At 37.4% G+C, this 20,525-nt stretch overlaps 1 protein-coding gene across 3 annotated transcripts in view; it reads left to right on the forward strand.

The window, feature by feature from the left end:
* GALNT1 (polypeptide N-acetylgalactosaminyltransferase 1) overlaps nucleotides 1-20,525 on the forward strand; it is a 134,075-nt gene that overhangs the window by 28,413 nt on the left and 85,137 nt on the right. Inside the window, exon 2 of one of the 3 annotated variants that reach the window (XM_054583530.1) lies at nucleotides 16,702-16,756. The exons of the other annotated variants lie outside the window; for them this stretch is intronic. The gene's annotated coding sequence lies outside the window, so the exon portion shown is untranslated. The remainder of the gene's footprint in view (nucleotides 1-16,701; nucleotides 16,757-20,525) is intronic. 3 annotated transcript variants of the gene reach the window in all.

Genomic DNA, 20,525 nt, shown 5'->3' on the forward strand with positions numbered 1-20,525 from the left:
AATTCTCAGTCTGGGCACATGCCTAGGTTTCGGGTTCAATTCCCAGTCAGGTCAGGAGCGTGTACTGAAGGCAACCTGTTGCTATTTCTCTCCCTCTTTACTGTTTTCTCTCTCTACCTCTACCCCCGCCTTTCCATTCCTCTCTCTCTAAAATCAGTGAACATAACCTTGAGTGAGGATAAAAAAAAAAAATTAGTAACAACATGAGTATGTTCCATGTAAACCCATCTCTACAGCATTGTACTGGAGCTATTAGTTACGGGAAGAAAAGTTATTAGGCTGTAAGGCATGAACAAAATGGTTATCTTTAGCATCAGTATTAACATTTTCATAGAAAATTCAAGTCTGCTGGTACATTTTTAGGTTTTATAATAGCAAGTTGCCGAATATAAGATCAATATAGTAAAATCAGTTCTATTACTCTAACCTAGCAGCTCACAAGAAAAACTGGAATGAAAGTATTTCACAATAGTAAAAAAAAAATGCTACCTAAGCATAAATATAAAAAAGAGGTCCCTGGTTGGGGTGGGGGAGTTGAGGGTGGAGGGATTGAGCAAAAAAGTAAAAGAACTCATGGACACAGGCAACAGTGTGGTGACTGTGGAGGGGAGGGGGAGAGGGTGTGGGTGGATGCCCGAGAGGGTATAAAGGGGATGATAAATGGTAATGGAAGAAAATACAATAAAAATAAAATACAGAAAAAACCAAAAAAGTCAAAACCTTTATATAGAAAGTTATAAAAATGTATTGAAAACCTTAAAGACCTAAATAAATGTGGGGGCATATGATGTTTATAGGGAGAAAGACTTTCTTGTAATTATGTCAGTTAACCTGTCATTAATGAATTCGTTGCTGTTTCAGTAAAAACCCTGCAGTGTATCATTTTATTTGTTTGTTTTTGTGGAACTTGGCAAGTTAATTCTAAAATTTATTTGGAAAAGCAAAGGGCCAAGAATAGCCAAGATATTTCTGAAGACTGTCCTACCAGATTTTAAGTTAATGTAAAACTTTTAATAGGCCTGGCTGTGTTGCTCAGTGGATTGAGTGCCAGACTGCAAACCAAAGGGCCGTGAGTTTGATTCCCAGTCAGGGCACATGCCTGGGTTGCAGGCCAGGTCCCCAGTACGGGGCATGTGAGAGGCAACCACACATTGATGTTTCTCTCCTCTTCTCCCTCTTCTCTGAAAAAAACAAAAAAACAAAAAAACCCTTTAGTAGATAAATAGATAATGGAAGAAAATTGAGGTGAAAAACAAAACTGTATATACACGGAAATCTGATAATATGACAGAGCTAGTGTTATAAATCAAATAAGGAAATGGAATACTCTGTAAGGGTGTTGAAATTATTATTTAGCCAAATTGAAAGAAAAATGGTTTCTTACCTCACTTTATAATTCCAGAGGGATTAAAAACTTAATTGTGAAAGGCAAAACTTAAGCCTTCATAATAAAATTTTAGAGTATTTTATTGATCTTAGATTTTAACTAGATGCCAAAAGTAGTTTTTGAATGAAAAGTTTAATAAATTTGGTTATATTAAAATTAAGATATTTTGTTTCTTGTTTATAACAAAAAAAGTATAGAGCCCTGGCCAGTTAGCTCAATTGGTTAGAGCATCGTCCCTGTATGTTAAGGTTGTGGGTTCCATCCCCATTCAGGGCATATACCAATGAGTTGAATAACAAATCAATCAATTAGTCGCTCTTCCCCTGCCCTCCTCTATCTCTCTGTAAAAGTCAGTAAGTATTTTTAAAAACTACTAACAGTTTACGCATTTTTAAAAAAGAGTATACAGATCAGTCACAAGTAGAAGATATTTTTTAAGTATATTTTACTGATTATGCTATTATGGTTGTCCCAGTTTTTTTCACCTTTGCTGCCTTTCTGCCCAGTATCCTGCTTCCCTCAAGCAATCTGCCCCCCGCTGCCTTAGTTCATATCCCTGGGTTGTGCATTTAAATTCTTTTGCTTCTCCTTTCCCATACTATTCTTAACATCCCCCTGTCTATTTTGTACCTACCAGTTGGCTTCTTAATCCTTGTACCTTTCCCCTATTCTCCTCTTCCTCCCTCCCTGCTGATAACTTTCCATGTGATCTCCATTTCTATGATTCTGTTCCTGTTCTGATTGTGTGCTTAGTTTGTTTTTGTTTTTTCAGATTCAGTTGTTGATAGTTGTGAGTTTTTGTCATTTTACTGCTCATCATTTTCATCATCTTCTTTTTCTTAAATAAGTCCCTTTAATATTTCATATAGAAAAGCCTTGGTGATGATGAGCTCTTTTAGCTTTACCTTGTCTGGGAAGCACTTTATCTGTCCTTCCATTCTATATGAAAGCTTTGCTGGATAGTGCAATCTTGGTAGTAGGTCCTTGCTTTTAATCACTTAGAATACCTCTTGCAAGTCTCTTCTAGCCTGCAAAGTTTCTTTTGAGAAATCAGCGGACAGACTTATGGGAGCTCCTTTGAAGGTAACTCTCTGCTTTTCTCTTGCTGTTCATAAGATTCTCTCTTTATCTTTAACCCTTAGCATTTTAATTATGATCTGTTTTGGTGTGGTCCTCTTTGGGTCCAATTTGATTAGGACTCTCTGGGCTTCCTGGACTTGCATGTCTATTTCCTTCCCTGAATTAAGGAAGTTTTCTTTCATTTTTTTTCAAATACATTTCCAATTTCTTGCTCTTTCTCTTCTTCTTCTGGCATCCCCTAAGCTGCGAATGTTGGTATGCTTGAATGTCCCAGAGGTTTCTTATTCCACCCTCATTATTTTGGATTCTTCTTTTATTTTTGTTGTTCTGATTGGTATTTTTTGGCATGTTGACATGTTTGTAGATGTCCCAGAGTCTTAACCTCTCCTCTTTTTTTTTTTTGTTTTTTAATTCGTTTCTTCATTCTGTACTGGTTGACTGTTTATTTCTTCCTTATGTTCCAAATTGTTGATTTGAACCCTAGCTTCCTTCTCTTCACTGTCGGTTCCCTGTGGATTTTTCTTTATTTCACTTAGTGTAGCCTTCATTTCTTCCCTTATGCATTTGCCATACTCAGTGAGTTCTCTGAGCATCCTTATCACCAGTGGTTTGAACTCTACATCTGATAGATTGGCTGTCTTCGTTTCACGTAGTTCTTTTTCTGGAGTTTCAATCTGTTCTTTCATTTGGGCCGTATTTCTTTGTCTCCTCAATTTGGCAGCCTCCCTGTGTTTGTTTCTGTGTTACTAAGTAGAGCTGCTTTGATGTCCTGTCTTGGCGCACCTATTATGTTGTAAGAGGTGGAGCCTTAGGTAATCACCAGCGTGGGGAAACCCGCTTCACCACTTTGTGGCTCTGTATGTAGGGGAGCGGTTGGAGAGGGAACAGTGTCACTTGCTTGGCTCTCGCCTCATTTCCAGTCACTTCCCCCATTTCCCATATGTGATTGGCGACCTTCTAGCTGCTGCCCTGGTGTTGAATCCCAGAGTGGGTGTGTTTGCATATGTTCTAGGACTGTACGGGTCCTTTAAACAGACTCTCCTGAGAGACAGGCAGTTTCTTCTGCCACCGCAATTGCTGCTGGGTTTTCCAGCCAGAAGTTATGAGGCTTTATTTCCTGGCAATGGAACCCTGGGCTGTGCGGTCTAGCCTGGGACTGCTTGCTACCCAGGTGTCCCTCCTGATTTTCATCTGCTGCACGTGATTATGGGGCCCCTTCCACTGGCCTCTGCTGCTGCCTTTGTTGCTGCCTCGCCACTGCCACACCATGTCCTTTCTGCTGTGTCTTCTGCCTCTCCTACCATGTGGATGAATATTTCTTCTTTAAATCCTTGGTTATCGGTTTCATACAATTTGATTTTCTGGCAGTTCTAGTTGCTTTTTATTTTGATGTTATTTGTGATCCTTCTTATGGTTGTGCGAGGAGGCAAAGCGTGTCTACCTACACTTCCATCTTGGCTGGAAGTCTGAAACTGAGAAGATACTTTTTAACCCATACAATTGGCAAAGGATTTTAAATCAGAGTAATATATACATATATGTATTACGGACATGTATACATATGTATCAGTGTGAAAAATAATGGGCAGTAGAAAGGAAAAGCCATTTCACAGAAGAAAAATGAATAGCCACTAAATAATAGTCAACAGGGAAATGCAAATTAAAGCTGCTTTGACAAATATATCCTAATATATCACTGCAATACTCTGAGGCAGCACTCAGCAAATTTTCTGTGGAAGGCCAAATAGTAAACTTTTTAGGCTTTGCAGGCCATACAGTCTCTGCAGCCATTACTCCATTTTGCTTTTGTAGTACAAGAGCAGCCTTAAACCATATGTTAACACATCAACATGGATAAGTCTTAAAAACATAATGTTGGATTTAAAATGTAGCAGAAGAATACATTATATTATTATTCCATTTATGTAAGTTCCAGAGGTGTGCCATCATACATATTTATGGGTGTTTACCAAGGTTACTAGGATTTGACTAATTTTGAGTTCTAGCCTTGACAAAGTCTGTGTGAGTTTGGCCAATTAACCAACTTTTTACAGTGTCAGTTTTCTTATCTGTAAGGTGATAAGTATTATATTATTCAGCTCATTGGTTTGTTGGGAGGATCATGTCATATAGTGTCTCTAAAAGTGCTTAGCACACAGTAAAGGCTCAGTAATTGTTGCTGTGCTTTCGTTCTCCTCCTCTAATGTATATCCATCCCTGTTGAAAGAAAGGATAGCCTTTCCTGCTTTGAGAACTCTGGGTTTTTGAAATCCGGCATTGCACTGCAAATGGTTAATGTGGCTAGGAGTGAGGCTTGAAATGTCCTCACCCTGAAGCCTGGAGTCATGTTGAATTTCTTTTACTTAGCACAGTTTTGTGTGAGGCCTGATGTTTGTGCCATGTTTAAATCATCAAACTCACTGTAGCTTACAAAATGCTTGACAAAGATAGGTTTGAGTGTCACTTTCTTTGTAAAAGCCTTTAGCATCGTGGAGAAGTTCCTTCTCAGAGCTTTGTCCTCTTTTGGGCTTCTGTGCTACTCTCCAGATTCTTCTCTGACTTCGCAGACCTTTCACTTCTCTAAATATTGAAGTTCAGCCCACCTCTAAAACTTAGGACTCTCTAGTTTCTTCAGCTGAAAAAGATAAGAAAAAACTTGAAAAGGACTGTTAGGATAAACTTCCTAATGCATAATCATTCATGGAAGAACCCCATATCCATAGATTCTGACTCAGTTATGCTGGAATGGGGTCTGGATGAAAAAACTTCATGAGTAGCTCCTCTTTCATTGAGCAGCAATGATACATGAATGTAATGTATTTGGCACATTGCAGACATTTATACAGTTGCTCCCTCCATCTTCTATCTGTGTCTGCTGTTCTCTGTACCTTTCTGTCTGGCCACCTAGAATCCCTTATCACAGGTATTCATATTAACTGTGTCCTAAGGACAGTGACATTGTCAGACTCATCCTTTTTCTCCCAAGGTCTGCTGAAATGCTTGCCATATAGTAAATAGGTGTGCTTATCAAATTGAAGTTAAGTGAATGAATGTATGACTTGATTTTGTTGACAGCACCAGTGTTTGCGTATTTGGCCTGCAAAAGAAAGATGTTGAAGTCATTTGTAATTCTAATTTAGCTTTCAGCTCTTTGAGACTTAATTTTGTACTTCAAAAAGTTTTAACGTGTATATAAAAGTAGAGGAAATAGTAAAATGATCCCTCTTAATCCTGTATACCATCTTCTAGATTCAACAAAGCTTAAGATTTGGCATACATGCTTCATCCCCTCCTCAGCCCCCAAGCCAAAGTATTTTAAAACAATGTAAGACACTATGTCCTTTTACCTCTAATACTCTTCAGTATGAGTCTTTTAAAAACGAGAACATAGCCACAATGTTGTTTATTATTCCTGATAACACTAACAATAGTTCCTTAATATCATCTAATACCCAGTCTATAGTCAAATTTCCCTGATGGTCCTAGAAGTGTCTTTTTTAAATTGGTTTGTAGAGTCAAAACTCAGACAAAGCTTACACATTTCATTTGGTTTCTATGAAAAATTTCTTATGAAGAAATAAAACAATAACTAGATTTTATTCTCTTTCCCTTTCTCCCTTTTTCTGTTTTTAAAAATTTAACTATCCCTGAAGATTAGGGTTCTTTATAATAAAACAACAAACTGCTGTGTCAGATAAAGGTTTCATCCCCTTTAAGACTGCTTTGCTGTTCTATTTTTGGTAATCAGCACATACTGTGTACAGGGCAGAACTACAGTTAACAGCACAGCAAAATACAAAACTGAAAGTTACAATTAAATTAAACTGTTCGTTCAGTACTGTTAGGACTTTTCCTTAAAGCTGTAAAATTTTATATTTCTTTAACAGTATATGCTCTTTGATAATGTTAAAATGTAGTATCCTTAAATATTTTATAATTATTCCTCTTGAATTTATGGTTTAAAAAAAAGGAAGCTATATTACTAGGCTGTAACATAGTATATGTGTTGGAAAATTTGCCTATGAACTTAATTTTTAAATTCTCTAAAGCTGAAGTGGAGAAATGCCATTTGCAAAACAATTTATCTTTTAGTTATATTTCTATTGGTAATAAAGACAACTGTGTGCCTGTTTAGTGTAAGAAAGAAGGAAAGGAGGGAAAACTCAAGTGTTAAGAGGTTTTGGCAGGTTACAATTTTGAGAATTAGGTGGAATTAAAAAAGATAATGCAGAAGAAATGTTTTGAGTTAATGATGTGAATTAAATAGGTTATTTTAGGGACTTTTTAAACAATTGTTAATTTTCTATTACATTGTTAACACCTAGTTACAGTGGTGTTTTTGATTCTGAGAGCAGGAAACCTATAATGTGCTGCCAAAGAGCAGAAAAAATTCCAAGAAAAGGCACTTAGGATGTTATCATTTAGTATGGATTTTACCTAGTATCAATGCAGAGACAATCTGAGAAGGGGGCAAGGGGACTGAATTGAGGGAATGAAGCTTAAGCCATTCACAGAATTAGAAGGGAGCTAGCCAGAAGGTTGAATAAGATCACCAGGAGAGAATGCAAAACAACCGCTAAAATTATAAGCTAATGAAAGAAGTTAAGTGGCATTAAGGTGAAACTAAAAAGAAACCAAATTGGGGAGAGGAAGAACCACAAAACAAAAACGGATATACCAAATTGCTGACTAGTTACGGAAAGAAAATGGAAGAGTGTTTTGCAGTGTGTGGTACCTGTGATAAATCTATGCGGTAGAATTTATGATTAACTAGAGCACTATCTTTCCGGAATACACTAATAAATGAACAATGGTTTGTTTTGTTTTGTTTTTCCACATGGTAATTAAATATTTCAGGTTATTATCATGGGCCAAAAATGTACCCCCATCCCAAATTTCTGCTTTTATTTGGTCTGTCAAGCAAAATTTAAAACTTTTTAGATTTCAAAATGTCACTTCAGTTAATACCAAGTAACATCACGCAGTGTTTTAAGTGAAATAGTTCTCAAAAGAACCTTCCAGTTTGCAGTTGTAAAAGACAAGTAAACTTCCTCTTAGGATACTTGTCCTTTGATATTTTTTCTTCCCTCTTCCAAGATGATTCAGTTGTGGAGGAGGAAAAGTATGGCACTGCACTGGGGGGATTTCAAGGAGAAGGAAAGTAGGGAAAAGGGAATGTCAACAGTTTCCATGTAGTTTGCAGATTGTTTTTGGTCTTTTTCATCTCTAGTCCAGAGCCAAGAGACTGTGGTATCTTACATTCTTGTTTGTTATCCAAACTGGCGGTAGCAGTGCTAGTAGCTATAGTATAGTGACTGTCTGCTCCCTCTGCGTGTGGTTGGCCAGGTTCTAGTGTGGGAATGAAAAATAAATCTTCCTCCCATCTTTCCAAGTTCTTCTGGCTGTACTAATAGTCAAATTAACATGAGACAGGTTAACAAAAGACAGTGTCCAAATTTATTACAAATATGCATATGGGAGTTCCATAAGAATATTAGACTGGAAGACAGATGGGCAGTTGAGGTTTATGTGCCATTCTTGACAGAAGAAAGGAAGGTAGGGGTCTGGGACTTCAAAGGGAAAGTAGAAAGTTCACAGGTAAATGAGAAAGCACAAACCTGTGGTACACAAATTCTTGCTGGGCCACATGAAATAATAGGACACAGCAGGGCATCCAACAAACAGGCTTTGCTAGATTTCTCCATCTGCTGCATTTAGATGATGCCCTCCTTTACCTGAATTCCTTTAGGCAGATAAAGGTGGAAGACCAAAGGTTCTTTCTGAGTCTTTTGTTTTTTAATAACCAGCTTAAAATCAATATTCCAAAAGTCATACTTTGGGGTGGCAAACTTTGGTGCCCGTCATTAGTGACTATCTATTCTGGTTAGCCGCCTTATAAAGTATATGTGTTGCTTTTGCATTTTGGCTTTATCTGTTGGTTAACTGTTACCTATTTGGTAACATTTGAGAATCTGAAATCAGAGACATAACATTATTTGTTATAAAGAAATTAAAACATATATAAAAGTACAGTAGCAGGAGATGAGGAACACTCATGAACCTCCTTCTCCATCTTTTTTTTTTTTTTAAGATTTTATTTATTTTGGGGGAGAAGGAAAGGGAGGGAGAAAGAGGGAGAGGGACATCAATCTGTGATCTGTTGCCTCTCACACTCCCCCAGCTGGGGACAATATACCATGTGCCCTGACTGGGAATCAAACTGGTAACCTTTTTGGTTCACAAGCCAGCTCTCCCCCTGTCTTGTCTTAACATTTTCTCTATTTGCTTCTGTGTCAGTAATCATCTAAAAGATTTCCTGCACCCCAACTTCCCCGCAAAGAAGTGCTTTAAAGAGAATTTTTTTCCTCTAAGGATATGGCTGCCATGTGGTCATCAAGGTCCTTGCCTTTTTATGCTTCTGGTTTGCGGTCTTTAGCTTGTACCTTTCTTTCTCAGGGTCATTTCATTTTTGCAGAGAAGCACAGCTCCTCTTCACAGCTCCATCCTTTGTGTTCACATTCCAGGCAGGAGGATAAAGGAAGGAGTAAGGGCAAAGGGGCCCAGGTCCCAGTGGAGCCAGTTCCCTTTCAGTACTTTTCCCATAGCTCCACCCAGTGATTTTTTTATTTTATCTTACTGGCCACCTTAATCTCCAAGGCAGGCCAGGATATGCAAATTGCCAGTCTTAGTAGTACAGCAGTTTCATTCAAAAGAAAAGGAAAGTAGGTATTAGGTGAGCAATTAGCAATCTGCCACAATTTAGGTAACTTTTACCTTTAAAAGTTCCAATATAGTCGAAGCCCTTTCCTCTCTTCTTAGAAATTACAACCATGGTATGAATTTGGTGTATTATTCTCATGCATATTTTCTATCTACATGTTTATATCATGAATAATATGTCTGATTTTAACATGCATTAAAACTATATAATGGAACATGCTTTACGTATCCTGCATAGTTGTTTTTTTATTCAACATTGTTTAGCCATATTGATGCACATAGTTCTAGTTAAATTTTAACCGCTATATAGTATTTTGTTACATATCCATTTTTCTCTTGAGGTACCTTTAAGTTATTGCTCCTTTTTTGCCATTATAAACAATGCTGCAGTCTTTGTATATATCTCTGTATACATATGTGCAAGAGAACTTCTCCGGGTATCTAGAGATAGAATTACTGAGTGACAGGGTAGTACTTTCTTCCCCTTTGCTAGATATTGCCAGATTGCTCTCCAAAGTGGCTGTGCCAGGTTATACATGGAACATTATATAAATGTCTTATTTGTTTATTTCTTACTAACACTTGTGTTTCTTGCCAATCTAATTAGGTCATATTCATTTTGCTGAATACTACTGAGATTGAGCATATTTTTATATATTCATTGGTTCTTTGTGATTTGTCCATTCATACCTTTTGGTTATTTTGTGTGTGTGTGGTTGTTTTAATTTGGAAGTTTTTAGTATATTTCGTTATTAACTTTTTGTTGATTATTTCTGTTGTGTGTAGTTTCCTTGAGTCTGTGGCTTATCATTTAACTCTGATATCTTTCGTTGTATTAAGAATTTTAATTTTCAATCACACTAGAAATTATTCATTTTTTTCTTTTATGGTTTGTTCATTTTGAGTATTGTTTAAGAAATTCTTCCCTACCCAATGACATATTTGCCTATGTTGTATTAAAATATTTTAGAGATTTATATCTATAAATCTTTAATCCACGTGGAATTGGTGTGTTTTATGGTGTGAGGTAGGAATTTTATTCTTCCAAATGGATAAACATTTATTAAATAGCCCATCCTTTTCACACTGATTTGTAGTGCCTTCTCTGTCCCATATTCATCTGAGTCTGATTCTGGATTCTCAGTTTCACTGGTCTTTTTATACTGTCTTTGTCCATTTATCACAGTGACTTAATTAACATAGCTTGATATTTGTTAGACACAGTTCTTTCACCTTGTTCAAAATTATATTGGGTTTCTTGGCTTTACTCTTCCATGTGATTTTTAGGATTTGCTTTAAGTCTATAAAAGTTGAAGTTCAATAAAAAAATACATTGAGATTTTGACTGGAACTGTATTTAGATGAATATTAACAGAGTTTACTTATTTACTGTAGCAAAACAATTCCATTGAAATTTGTATGCTGATCTTGTATCCAGCAACCATTCAAAAAATTCTTATTAGTTCTGATTTTATTTATTTTATTGGATTTTCTATTATTTCTTTTTCTTTTACGGTTCTTAAACTTGTTTCTTTTTCTTGTTTTACTGTTCTGCATAGGATTCCTAGTACATTCTTTTTAAAAAACATATATTTTATTGCTTATGTTATTAGAATTGTCCCATTTTTTTCCTCCCCTTTGTTCTCCTCCACCCTGCATTGTCCCTGCTCCCAGCATTGCCTCCTCCTTAGCTCATGTCCATGGGTTATACATATAAGTTCTTTGGCTTCTCCATTCCCTTTACTATTCTTAACCTCCCCTATCTATTTTGTACCTACAATTTATGCTGTTTACTCCCTGTACATTTTGCCCCATTCTTCCCCTCCTCCTTCCCTCTGACCTCAATTTATATGATTCTCTCCTGTTCTAGTTGTTTGCTTAGTTTATTTATTTATATTTATGTTAATAGTTGTGAGTTTATTGTTATTTTATTGTTCATAGTTTTTGATCTTCTTTTTCTTAGATAAGTCTCTTTAACATTTCATATAAATAAGGTCTTGGTGATGATGAACCCCTGTAACTTGACCTGACCTGGGAAGTACTTTATCTGCCCTTCCACTCTAAATGATAGCTCTGCTAGAGAGAGTAATCTTGAATGGTGGTCCTTGTCTTTCATGACTTTGAATACTTCTTGACAGCTCCTTCTTTCCTGCAAGGGTTCTTTTGAGAAATCAGCTGATGGTCTTATGGGAACTCCTTTGTAGGGAACTGTCTCCTTTTCTTTTGCTGCTTTTAGGATTCTCTCCTTATCTTTAATCCTGGGTAACTTAATTATGATGTGCCTTGGTATGTGCTTCCTTGGATCCAACTTCTTTGGGACCCTCTGGGCTTCCTGGACTTTCTGGAAGTCTTAATTCCTTGACCAGATTGGGGAAGCTCTCCTTCATTATTTTTTCAAGTAAGTTTTCAATTTCTTGCTCTTCCTCTTCTCCTTCTGGCACCCCTATGATTTAGATGTTAGAACGATTAAAGTTGTCCCAGAGGTTCCTAAGCCTCTCCTGATTTTTTTTTTTTTTTTTTTTTTTGATTCTTCATTCTGTTCTGGTTGAATGTTTATCTTTCCCTTCTCTCAATTGTTGGTTTGAGTCCTGGTTTCCTTCCCTTGACTGTTGGTTCCCTGTATATTTTTCTTTATTTCACTTTGCATAGGCTTTGCTTTTTCCTCCATTTAGCGACCATACTCACCCACTTCAGTGAGCATCCAGATTACCAGTGTTTTGAACTGTGCATTGGATAGGTTGGCTCTCTGTTCATCGCTTGGTTCTGTTTTTGGAGCTTTGTTCTGTTCTTTCATTTAGGCCATATTTCTTTGTCTCAGTATACCTGTTACGTTGGGAGGGGCAGAGCCCTAGGTATTTATCAGGGTGGGGCAACCCAGGTCACTGTGCTGTGATGCTTTGTGTTGGGGCGGGGTCAGAGAGGGAACAATGCCACTTGCTCAGCTCTCGGCAGCTTTCAGTTGCTTCCCCTGCTACCCATAAGCTAATTGGTCCCTTCTGGTGCTGATTCCCAGGTGGGTGGGTTTGTGTACGTTCTAGGCCCCCATGGGCCTCTCTCCTATGATGCTGAGAGTTTCTCCTGCCGCCACAACCCCCATCGTTTTTTACAGCCAGAGGTTCTGAGACTTTCTTTTCCCACACTGGAACCGTGGATTGTGCGGTTTGTCTCACTTCCCAGCTGTTCCTCCTGGTTTATCCACATACAAACGTGGAGCTGCCCAGACCGCCAGCCGCTGTCTTGGCATGGGTCCCCTCCTGCCAGTCTGGATGAATGTTTCTTCTTCAGCTCCTTGGTTGTCAGACTTCCATACAGTTTGATTTTCTGGCAGTTCTCGTTATTTTTTGTTTTTAAATTTGTTGTCCTCCTTTTGGTTGTGTGAGGAGGCAAAGTGTATCTACCTTTGCCTTCATCTTGGCCAGAAGTACCATCTAAAAAGACCTTTTAGAGCAGTTTTAGGTTTACAATAAAGTTGAGAGTAAGGTACGGAGATTTCCCATATACTTTTTGCCCCCACACATACCTAGCCACCACCATCATAAGCATTACTCACCAGAGTGGTACTTTTTTTTTTTTTAAATCAAGGATAAAATCTTCAATGACACATCATAATCACTCAGAGTCCATAGTTTTCCTAAGGGTCACTCTTGGTGTACATTCAGTGGGTTTAGACCAACATGTAATGACATGTAGCCATCATTATAATTTCATACAATATATTTTCACTGCCCTAAAAATCCTCTTTGATCTGCCTATTTATCCTGACCCCTACCCCTGGCTATCACTGATCTTTTTATTGTCACCATAGTCTTGCCTTTTCTAGAACGTCATATAGTTCAGATCATACAATATGTAGTCTTTCTAGAATGGCTTCTTTCATTTATGCATTTACAGTTCCTCCATGTCTTTTCATGGCTTGGTAACTCATTGCTTTTTTTTTTTTTTTTTTTTGGAGAGATGGAGAGGAAGTTGGCGGGGCGGGGGGAGAGAAACACCGATCTGTTGCCTCTTGCATGTGCCCCAGCTGGAGACTGAACCCACAACCCATGCATGTGCCCTGACCGGGGATTTAACTGGCGACCCTTTGTGGGATGATGCCCAACCAACTGAGCCACACTGATTAGGGCATAGCTCATTTCTTTTTAATGCTGAATAATATTTCATTGTGTGGATATACCACAATTTATCCATTCACCTACTGAAGGACTCCTTGATTGCTTCCAAGTTTTGGCAGTAATAATAAAGTTACTGTAAACATTCATGTGGAGGTTTTTACATGGGCATGTTTTTAACTCCTTTGGGTAAATACCAAGGAGCATGGTTGCTGGATGGTATGGTAAGCGTATGTTTAGGTTTGTAAGAACTGCCAAGCTGTCTTCCAAAGTGCCTGTACCATTGTGTATTCTCACCAGTAGTGATGAGAATTCTTGTTGGATAAGAGACAGTTCCTCACAAATTTTTGGTGTTGTCAGTGTCCTAGGTTTTGGCTATTTTACTAGGTGTATAGTGGTATTTTACTGTTGTTTTAATTTGCGTTTTCCTGATAACATGATACGAAGTATCTTTTCATGTACTTATTTGCCATCTGTGTATTTTCTTTGGTGAAGTTGCTTTCACTTTTAACTTTTCTGAATCGTAAGTGTTTGACTCATAATAACATATAGTTTTTATTTTAAAAGATTCAGTCTGACATTTTATCTTTTAATGGATACATTTAGTCTATTTATATTTTTTCTTAATTAATGTTTTGAGAGTTAGTCCTACCATTTCTTTTTGTGCTTTCTACATGTGTGGAGTTTTTTGAGTTTAAATTTCATTCTCATTTTCTTTTGAATTGATTGATTTTCTTATTCCTCCTTTTTTTCTACTTTGGTTTTTAATTTCCCATTGTCTTTACTTAGTTGTTATCTTTAAATTTTTTAGTGTTTGATCTTAAAAGGTCTAAAGTTAATATTTCTACCCTGTACCTAAACACAGAAACCTTAAAATTCTTTAATTTCAATTACCTTTATTCCTTCTTAGGTGGTATTTTATCCTGGTACTTTTATTCATTTAACAAATAATTTTTAAACTCTTCTGCCATGTGTCAGGTACTGTTCCAGGTGTTGTAGTAAATAGAATTAAACAAAGTCTCTGTACACGTGAAGCTTACAAGGTAATAAACTGATTAATATATATTATGGCATAAATTAGTGTTTGGTGGTAGAATGGAAAGTAAACTTTAGAATACATTAAAGAATGATTTTGGGAAGGAGATGCTATTTTGTATATGTTTCTGCTATCTTTAGAAAATTTATAAGGTTTTTAGGGCTCAAGTATGGAAAAAAAAAAATTCTCATGCTGGAGGAGCTTGTAGTCTGACCAGAGTCCCAGGAAGAAGACAGATTTGGGAGCCATTGGCACATGGTGGGTGGAGCTTTACAATTGGTGGATTTCTGAGGAGGGTGTGGAGAGTGTCATGCAACCTGAAGACAGATCCAGGGCAGAGTGGGATGAGCTGGTACAGAAGACTGAAGCGCGGTCAGAAAGGTCAAAGAACAGGAAATGACCCTGGAAGCCAAGAAAAGAAGAGGTTATATTTTATTTATAGAATGCCTATTTCAGAAATAATTTAGTAGGCTGAGATATCAAGTAGAAACAGCCTGGGAAAAAGATTGGTGTTGGTAGTTAGAACATTGCAGTGACGTGATCAACAAACAGTTTCAGTGAAGTGAAGCCAGCCTGCATGGGTTGAGGAGCTGAGAAATCACAGACAGAGAATAAAGACTACTTGTTCAGAAGGTGGTAAGGGAAAGAGAGTGAGTGATAATTTGAGGGCAAGAGGGAGGCATTAGAACTCAGGGCTAAAGTTGGTGTTTGGGCAGAGATACTGAACAAAACCTTATAGACTTTGGGGATGCCATGGTCAGAAAATAGCATGGTTCCCTGCCCTTGGGGAAGTTCCTGCCTGATCCTTCTCTTGCCAGAAACTGCTCCCCGGATCCCTGGATTTTCCATTGTGGATGGTGGCAGTATATTTCCTAGTGTCTGAATACTGAAACTACATATTCTGCTGTAATGATTTGACATTTACATTCAAGTGATAAAAGTAAAAACATGGATAAACTTCCCTTGACAGTTGCTCTTCAAACTCCTTAGTGTGATAGTCAAGATTTGTCCTATTTTGAACTCACCCGCTCAACCATCTCTCTTTTTCTGTTGCTGCCTCCTAGACACCCCCTGCATTTTACTGCCTCCCTATTTTAGCTCACACAGTTTTCTCCACTTTAAATACTCTTTTGCCTTTTTAATGACTCAAATCAGTTCCCCAGTCACTCTCCCTACCACTTTCTCTCTTTTTTTGCACATAGCTTCTTATAACTTGGCACCTGTTGCAGAGATAGAAAAGCATTTTTTAAATTGTAAAGTGCCACACAAACTTGCCTTGTTATCTATCTCCCTAAAGAAGCTTCTTGAGGAGAGCGACCTAGGTCTTTTTCATGTTTATGAACATCAGAGTACTTGGCATAGTGTCTTGCACATGTTTGATATTTAAAATTTGAATAAAGTAGGGATATGTGATTGTGATAGATTAATGCTGTGTCTAAGATGGGCATGTTATAAACCAAGTTCTAGTTTGTAGCTATTAAATTTTCATTGAAATTCTGCTTCGCATATCTCCTCTAAAAGTAGACTCCTTAATTTGGATTCTCCATTGATTCACATCTTATTTTTTTCTTCACAGAGTGCATGCCTATCTACATCAGTAATTATAGGTTGCAGAGTGGTGTATTGGGATGTTTTTGACTATAGTAGCAGAATTACCTAGTTAAACAACACAGGCTTTATAGCTCACCTAACAAGAAGTACAGATAATAGGAGATTTCACGGTTTGTCTGCTCAGTGACTATGATAACATCAGGGTCCCATGTGCTCTCCATGTTTTCAGTTGACCACTCTCAGCATGTTGGTTTCTCTCAACCTCAAGGTGGCTTTAGCCTTTCTACGCATCCTACACAAACAATATCCAAAGGTGAAAAAGTCTAGTTTCTCCTTCAGCATCTCTGTGAGGGAGCATAACCTTTCCTGAATGCTTCCCAGCAGACATCCCCTTAGGTCACATTGGTTGACATTTGGTCATCTGCACTGGCAAGAGGAATGATCACTTGAATTCATTTGTAAGTCTAATACCTTGAAAAACATAAGGTCTGAGGATGGGATAAGGAACAAACAATATCTGCCACACCTGCTATTTATGTGTCTTTGGCTTTCTAATCTGGCAAGTTAATAGCCTCATAGATTTATAAGAGGAGGCTTTAATTCCCATTGAGCTTAGTGTTGGTTCCAGTGATACTTTATCCATTGACTCACTCATTCATGAAATAAGCATTAACTGAACACATTTTGTGACAGGTACTGTGCTCAGGATTGAGAGGTGGCAGCTGGCCTGTAGTCCAGTGGAGTAGGTGGCTGAGGTAAGGGGGAAGAATAGAGTTATTCTGTAATAAACTGATTATAGGAAATTTATTTTTCAACAGGAGATGTGGGACATATGGATTTGGGATATGAATTCATTTGAAAAACCACTTTGGGGTAAGTTGATAGCCGGGAATGAATGACTGCAGGGATCCACTTCTATTTATATTGGGGTTTGTTGTGACAGCGTCAAAGCCTTCAAACTTTCATTGATTGGACTTTATGTCTCATATACGCACAAGAAAATGGCTTGTACCAAAATTCCATTTTAGTAATTTGAGAAATTTAACTATCAAGCATAGCTCAGTACTAATTAATTAGTGATTCACTTCTCAGTAGGGAGGTTAATTTGAAGGCTAAATGAAGAACAGGTTTAGAAATAAAGAGCTACTGATTATATAGGGTTTAACCGGTTTGAGTTTACCCAATAATCCTGTTGCGTGGACTAGTAATCACTCATAGAGCCAGTGTTGAAGATACACAGTTAAAAGTTTGTCTCTGAGTGTCTCTTTTCAGTACTCCAGATGGTTGTTTGAATCCTCATTGCATCAGTACAAATATAAAAGGGTCCCAAATTTTTATTTCATCTAAAAAAGTACCTCTAGAAATATTGTTTAATAGTACTGGCTATGTACTATTGCATCTGAGTGTGTTGTGCATAACCCATTTAATTTTGTATAATGGGACTATATGGTGGGTATGTGTTTTTCATTTAGAGGAATAAAGAGGCCTGTGTTTATAGGATCACATAACTAATATGTGTTGGAATTGAAATTTGAACCCAAATTTCAATTTCAGCATTTGACCTAATAGACACTCACTTATGTTTCAACGTGCTGATTGTATTGGGGGTTCCCAAGATAACCCTCAGTTTCAGTGACTGGCTCTCCTTATAATAATGGCTAACATTTATTACATCAAAAGGATACAAAACAATATTAACAAAGGAAAAAGTGCTGGGGGTGAAGACTGGAGGAAACCAGGCGCAAGCTTCCAGAGTCCTCTCCCATTGGAGTCACTCAGGATGTGCTTTATTCCTCCAGCAATGAATTGTGACTGCACATATGACATGTTCTCAACTAGGGAAAGTCATTAAACTCATTGCCAATGTTTTATTAGGGCTTGTCATGGAGACATCCTCTGCCTAACATGTATAAAAATTTCAGGCTCCAAGAAGGAAAGCAGGTGTTTTGCATAAATCATACTCTTTGTACAGACAGTTTAGACACAATGAGGCACACTTATCATTTAGGGTAAGTTTTATATTGGTATTGGGAACTGTTTATTATTCAAGTTCCCAAATGCCAGCCAAGGGCCAACCTTGGAACCAGGTCTTTCTGAGGATAGCATTCTCAGGTCTACTGTGTTAACTTTTATTTTATTTTTTTATTTTGTTTTATTTTATTTTATTTTTATTTGAGAGAGAGAGAGAGATTAATTTGTTGTTCCACTTACTTATGCCTTCATTGGTTGATTCTTGTATGTGCCATGACCGGGGATCAAACCGGCAACCTTGGCATATTGAGACAATACTCTAACCAAGTGAGATATCCAGTCAGGGCCTGTGTTAACCTGTATCCTGTACACTGATTTATTAATTTAAGGAGATTGTGATTATGATCATTTAGCTTCTGAAAAATGAGAAAAGTGGGTAATAGCCAAAAAAATTCTTTAATGGTGTTTGTTTTGTGGATCCCATGACTGCCCACTAGTTTGATTTGCTTGAAGGACTCATGCAACTCAACCTAATGTTGTAGTCAAGGTTAAGGTTTATTACAGCAAAGGATACGATGCAGGAACAGCAGGAAGAAGGTATGTATAGGTGAATGCTAGAGAGATCCACACACACTTCTAAGCCTTTCCACTACGAGAATTACACGGATCCAGTTTCCTCTACAGCTGTAAATGATAGAGACATGTAAAAGATGTCTCTATAGAAGCACAGGCATGTCATAGTCCAGAGTTCATATAGGAAGCTGGTCATATGGGCACATTTCTGCCATATGACCAGCCCTGGTAACTGAAACTTAGAACCCAGAACCAATGCTAGGTACACAGCATAAATCTTGATGATTACTTTAAACAATGCTAACATCCTGGTACATCCTGACCCACTGCCTCTGATATCCTTAACCAGTGACTGTGAACATTTCAGGAGTTTAGTTCTCAGAGTTTGACCAGGGTTTGGCCAGGGGTCGTTGCTATGGCTCCAGGCATTCCCCCAGAGATTAGCAAGGACTGTAAAAGAGACCTGCTGTGCTCTTTCCTCACAGTATCATACGTGAAATAATGTTGCACTCACTGAATGTAGCATTCAGTGCTGATATATTCTTTAGAATGTGATATTCTAAACTTAAAAAAGAAAAACATTGATAGTAGAAATAGTTGACAAATTTCACTTCCTTGAGGGGGAGTTTGTAGATTATTTTCTTTCAGGTATTTATATAATGGTGACTTTTGGATTTCCCATTTTTGTCCAAAACTATTTGTATTATGTCCAAGTATATGTTATGTTAAGGAACAAAACATAAATATGAACTTAAAACAGTTAGATCAAGATATTATACAGAATTAACTTTCACTTCATGAAGGCCTTCCCTGTGAGGGACTTTTAAACAGAATGGGATTTCTTTTTTATAAAATTTGCAGATTTACAGACACACCAGTTTTGCAAAAAGAAAATAACCCATAGTCTAAAAATTGCTGGATTCCAGGAGTTGAAACCAATTTCGACTACTTTATTTACTGGCATTTGAAACCTGCTTTATGTTATGCAAGAAAGACAGACGGAGTATATGGGAAAGGTTCTGTGCTTGAAAATGAGAAGTTCTGAGTGAATGAAGTTAAATAGTTTTCCTTACTGCAGAACTTCCCAGAAACTTCAGTGCGATAATAGAGAGTATGGCTCTTCCAGGGCAAAGAGAGCGTATAACATTCCCCTGACTTATTTCACCACAGACTTTTTTCGTGAGGACTCTCAGGTTTGGGTCCCTCAGTAAACAGTGTTCTTAAGAAAACAGAACAGGGGGAAGCCATAATAAAGGGTTTTAGGTAAAGGAGAGACAGAAAACAACTCTAGAAAAAACTTACTTTAAAGAAAACCTTGTTGCATAAAGTTTAATATCTTATACTGCCTTCTGATAACACCTATTTAGAAACTTCCCTATCTGGATGTCTTTTTCCTGCCAAGTTTCCTGAATTGATATTTCTCTTACAATGTGAATGGCATGTCTTAGATTCATGATTAACGGCATGATAAGAGCTTCCATAGTGTGGATCATTGGCTTTATGCTTGTATATACACACAGTACCTGACATGGTATCAAGAACATAGTTGGCCAGGACCCAGTAAATAATCCAGAGAGAATGTAATTAGTTGTGATTTCAAAATACTGAAACTTTTTAAAGGAACACAATATAGTAGACATGGAAGTTATTTTGAAAACGATGTCATTTTGAAAAATTTTTGAACTTAACTATTAAAGTTGAGTTTAATCCCTTCCTTATTATCACCTTTTTAAAAATGATCCTTCTGATTGTTAAACTTAATTTTCTTGGAACAGGAGAATTGTTCACCGTAGTCATAGTAAACAGTTTTAGCTACTAATTTCTTTTGCAGTGGTCATTATTAAATGGTCATTATAGCTAAGGAGGCAAGTAGGTCAGGAGTAGCCAAGGCATTTCTCAAGAAGTAGTGAAAGGTGAGAGGGCTTGCTTTGCCATATATCAAGAATTATTTTAAAGCTGTAATAATTAAGACATCAGTGTGGCACGGAGATAGACTAATGGAACTGAACGTAGAATTCTGGAAACCCCACTTAGGACAAAGTTGGCATTGTAACCATTAGGGAAAGGATGAACTTCCCATCAGTAGTACTGCAACAGT

This window comes from Pteronotus mesoamericanus, unplaced genomic scaffold, assembly GCF_021234165.1.
Source record: "Pteronotus mesoamericanus isolate MK-2021 breed Mesoamerican mustached bat unplaced genomic scaffold, CSHL_Meso_final contig_74, whole genome shotgun sequence".
In the NCBI taxonomy this organism is placed as follows: domain Eukaryota; kingdom Metazoa; phylum Chordata; class Mammalia; order Chiroptera; family Mormoopidae; genus Pteronotus; species Pteronotus mesoamericanus.